Below are 5340 nucleotides of genomic sequence, written 5' to 3'. Positions count from 1 at the left end.
ACTTCAAGCAGAGGACAAAGACAACTTCAGCATTCTATTGGCTGGTCTCACGTCCGGGGAGCATTGGCCGGATGTGTGTAAATCCAACCTTACTACTATTGCTACCTATTGTATCGACTATATCAAGGTAGAAGAAACGTTTCACGTCCTAGTGATGAGCGGTAGTCACTTCTTGCTTCGAATCAGCACTCCAATACGTGAGCGGCTAGATAGAGCGTCAGGAAAAGCAACTGGCTTCCAAGTGAACGAGTTCAAGGACTAGAATCGTAGTCATGTGGTGTGGAGATACTACCGAAACGGGTATGCTCTGGAGGAGGCCTCTGACATCCATGAAAAGAATTTGGTGAGCGATCCCTCTAAATGTCATCTCCATCCACGTCATCGCCAGTACTCGGGATATATGTATTACATGGAGTTCGTTAGTGCATGAGCACGAAACTTATGTGCATTAGCGCGTGTCAGATTCACATCACCAAGCGACAGACAATTGCAAGCTACGATTGTGGATACGAACGGCTTGTAGGGTCGTAGTAGCAAAAGCATATGCACGGGCAAGCAAATATTTGACGATTGAGGTGAGCCAGTTTCGCTTACTTGTTGCGAATGCACATGACAATTATAGTCTACATGCTTCAAGACGACCGGTTTACGAGCTCTATTGCTCCATCTACAACCAATGCTATATCTATCCAGATATAAGTATCATGCTCTGTATACGAGCGGCAAAAAAGACGATTGCATGCACACGATAGTAGCGCAGCCAAATATGAAACAGTTATGGTATTAAGGTACGAGTTCACTATGGTTCTGTTTTGCTTCCTTGCACATGAAATAGGATGCAAATTTCTCAATAACCTACGATGTCTACAAAAAGAAAACAAGCCGACAACATACTTCATGCTAGTGGTATCGCAGCCAGCATACGCCTTAAACGTTTTAACTTTGCCCACTACATGTTGACGGGAGGCAACAAGGTACAAGTTCAGAGAGCCGGATCGAGATCACGAGGCCTCAAATAAGTACATGAACACAATGAGTGGCAGAATTACCAAGATCAACGCCGTCACATAGCCATTGAGTGTAGAGGACCTCGTAAAAGTTCATGGGCCTTGGTTGAGAGGACACTAACGTGAGTAGTATTTTCGGTATGCAACCTACGCAAACGACCTGGCAAGAGCAAAAGTCGGACTTCATGGTAGCTCACAAGTGCACAACTAGGGTGCGGTAGGCCGCCTAAGGGGAATGAATGAAGAGAGTAATCTATAATATGTTGATTATAAATTAACGATGAAGAGAGGTATTTGAAAAATACCTGACTATAAACTAAGTTGACAATAGCAGGCCCGACCAAATGGCGTATGTGTTTAAGCGTTCCTTTCTTAGCAACACCTTGGCACACAAATAGAAAAATAAGAATTTAGAATATGCAAAAGCAAAAGAAAACACAGAACTTGAAATGGAAAACATATATATATATATATATATTATATATATATATATGTATGTATGTATGTATGTATGTATGTATGTATTTTATATAACCACACATAGTGTGGGCCGGGAGACGACGTGCTTCCTTTCCCAAACAATTATAATCTGAGGGAACGTGCCCTTCCCCGTGCATTGAGGTTGTAATCATCGATAATATTAGCACCGAGATTGAGTATCGCAAATATGTAAGAGAATTATATATTACCTAAATCTCAATGAGTATATCTGTATTCCAACTCAAGCATCGACCAAATTCTTGTCATGATTTCTTCCATCATTTGTCGTGGACATCCTATCTCTACCTCCAAAGTGGTTTCTCGATATGAGTGATGTTGGAGAGAGAGGGCGGCAAAGCCAACATCAGCTAGACGATCCAAAGCGTTGAAGTTTGCAAAATATATAGATTTAGATTTAGAGGCCTTCAAAAGCGCTCATACCTTCCATCAAGCGCTTTTAAAGTTTGCGAAATATATAGATTTAGGGGCCTTCAAAAGCGCTCATGCCTTCCATCAAGAGCTTTTCATCCAAAAGCATACTTTTCATCAAGAGTTGTAGGCCTTTAGATCAAAATTAAATCCAAGGCTTATATTAGGACACGTGGCTCAAGGAGAGGCCAAGAAACCCGAAATTCCCCATAGGCTACCTACCGTAACAAGCAAGTGGAACATTTAAGAACAAGTGCAAGGTATGATAAATAGAGTTTTTGAATCACTTGACTATGAATAGTGGGACAACTCACAATTACGATGCGCCATAATGTTCTACAATGCTCTCAAGTTGACAATTACAAGACCTTGCAATTTCAATTAGATGCAATATGGTATTAGAGTAGCCATGGTTTTTATTGGTCTGCCCCTTGGGGTAGCCTAAGCAATGTGCAATTTCTAGGCAAAGCAGAAATTAGGCATTTTTAGAATTTTGGAAAGTGTATTTTTCCCCTTGGACAATATGTTAATATGTGGCTTCTTTTTCATTGGACTTGAATGGAGACTTTAAAGTGGTTCTCTCTCTCTCTCTCTCTCCCCTTCTTTATCTCCTCAAGTCTTCCTACACACCATCTCCACCTTTTCTCCCTATCCGCCAACCCCCCCACCCCCCCCCCTTTATCTTGTTGAGTCTTCCTCCACACCATTTCTAGGAAATTCCTTTTTTTTTGCTTTTTTAAATCTTGGGCAGGCCTTATGAATGATTAAATATCATTCACCTTGTTATCTATTGCACGGTGCTCCATTAAACACAAGATATACGAAAAGCAAGTTACTAAGCAAGACAAGGTCAAGAGGTCAGGGACATATTGTTTGGAGACAATAGTGGTCACACTGAGCTCAAAGGGTAGGAATATTATTAGTAAATCACCGCATTGCAGATTACCTTTTTGGTTATACTTGCTTCTCTATGGGACATTGGTAATTGCTCTATTGCTTGCTTTTTTTGTTATTGCATGAAATCCCATACATGCTTTGCTATACGTATGATGCAAAAGGAGTATCTTTTCACACAAGGAATATGCCATTTAAATAGTATATGCTTTTAAAGACACCCATCAAAGGAATGATGCCTTAATCGTGCCAATAACAGTGTCCATACATGGTCTAGGGCCATGACATGCAAAAAGTTTCTTATTTTTTGATTATTAAACAATCTAATTTTGCTATAAATTAACATGGATTGCCTTTTGATTATGGTATAATTCATATGCTGGATCCAAGTGGGACATTTTTTTCCCCTACTAACACATGTGGGGTTGCAAGATAATGATCAGGACATACATATATTTTCCTACAAACACATGTAGGGTTGGTCAAAGTAATAATCCATTTGGATTTAATCATGGCATATTATTATTTTGTTGCTATGACTACCTTCACATACTACCTACAAGGGCACAAATCTTTCTCTACGATTAAGAATTTTTATATCTAGCACCTTTATGGGATTATTCACAAGTGAGTCTAATGGGATGTTAATACTATTGCGTGAGTGATTATACTACTAAATACATATCTAACCTTGATCTCTTTTGTGGTTGATTAATAAACTCTTTCTTTTAAGGACATACATTTTTTCCTATAGACACATGTAGGAGGACACATGCCACTTTTTCCAATTGACTTTTGGAGCATTGGAAAGTTGGTGACTCATTGAGTTGCCTTAAATGTACCTCTTAATAAGGATATTGATTTTATTTTATTTTGTAATTGCACTTGATACTGTGACATTGATAACAAGTGGAGCTTTGCAATATCGAGGCTTGTAGTCCCATAAGAAAAGGTTCTTGTTTTAACATATCTTTTTTGTGGATGGATACAGGGGAGTGGAGCTCCTTCAATATCAATTGTAAACAACAAGTTATAAGCTTCTCAAATTGAGTCATCCTTACTTTCACGTGTATATAATGTAGTTCCCACACATTGAGTCATGTTTATTTTATAAATATACTTGTAAGTAATGCCTTTGTTTGATAAAGTGAATGCAAGTGTGTCTCTCTTTGAAAGTCGACACACACGCACACACACATGCCTGCATGCACGCACTCACACACACACACACATGCATGCATGCGGCTTATATTAATTATTCATGATTTAATTAATTTTGCATAAATCCATTTCTTAATTAAGGATAATCATAATCACACGTACTGTCTTAGTGATATGCATGGGTAGTGTTTCATGATGTACGTATGCATATAGCAGTGCTTCCATTTCCATGGTAATTGAATCATTTCCTCCTAAAGATAACAATTCAATAAAAGGCTTATCGTGTCCATAAGGAGAAGATTTCATAAATGGAATTGAATTGCAAGCATAAAAGAAAACTCATGAAACACCTGCAAATAATATAATTATTCATAGTGCATGATATGGGGCCCAAAGGGGGGGGACCCCTTCTGAGGGGACTTTGTTCCTTGCCTGGGTAGATCCACTAAGAGCCTATCATCAAGGCACCATTGATTCTCATCATCTGTAAAAGATACCGATGAATTCTTTATGAACTTGGATGATCACAGTTTCCATCATCCATATCAATGCCTTCGAAAATCCAAGGAATAAGAACAATAAGGGAAAAAACACCACAAGATTTAGATGCTCATCTAAATTTAGCAAGGGAGTTTCATAAACATGCAAAAAACATTAAAAGTTGAATGAAAACATAAGAAAATACCTTATCCCTTATTGAAGAGTTCATCTTAGTCTTCCTATGACAAAAAGGAGAGGAATAGGATCTCAACACACGAAATTTGTAAAGGGAGTTGATTCATTCAACAATATCTTCATCACAACATAGCCTACAACACTCAACAAGAGTAAAAATGCAAGAAAACACATTACAAACCCTTGTATCTTGATGAAGACTCCATCCAAGACATCTACAATGCTAAGAGTGGGGGCAAAATGAAGAGATTTCTAAGTGCATTGGCATGGCTACATTGTCTTTGAATTCAATGGGGGATGCCTTCTTATATAGGTGAACTTTGGTTGGAAAATAGCTAGTTAGTTAGTCCATAAGCTAGGGGCACATGGTTTGGTGCCCATGTTTTAGGAACATGGTTTTGTAAAACCATGGTTTTGGGATAACCGAAATGACGTTGTTACATCCTCGCTAGCAATTAGGCTTGTCTTGTTACATCCCAATTGGTGGTTAGCCTTATTTGATTGAATGATTGATAGGTTAGCACATCAATTCTAGTCTGCACACAAGTTGATAGCTTTTGGTTTGTGGCTTTAGTAGACCATGGTTTGGTATATAGATTTAGCAATCCATGGTGTTCCATGTAATTGAAATGGATTGAAGTAATTTAAAGAGGCATGGTAAATAGATTGCGTTGGTGATGGCCCATAGTGAGGG

The sequence above is a fragment of the Dipteris shenzhenensis genome, chromosome 18 (genome assembly GCF_047967505.1).
Source record: "Dipteris shenzhenensis isolate YYH24624 ecotype China chromosome 18, Dip_SZ_1.0, whole genome shotgun sequence".
Classification (NCBI taxonomy): Eukaryota; Viridiplantae; Streptophyta; class Polypodiopsida; order Gleicheniales; family Dipteridaceae; genus Dipteris; species Dipteris shenzhenensis.
This window is presented reverse-complemented; position numbering follows the sequence as displayed.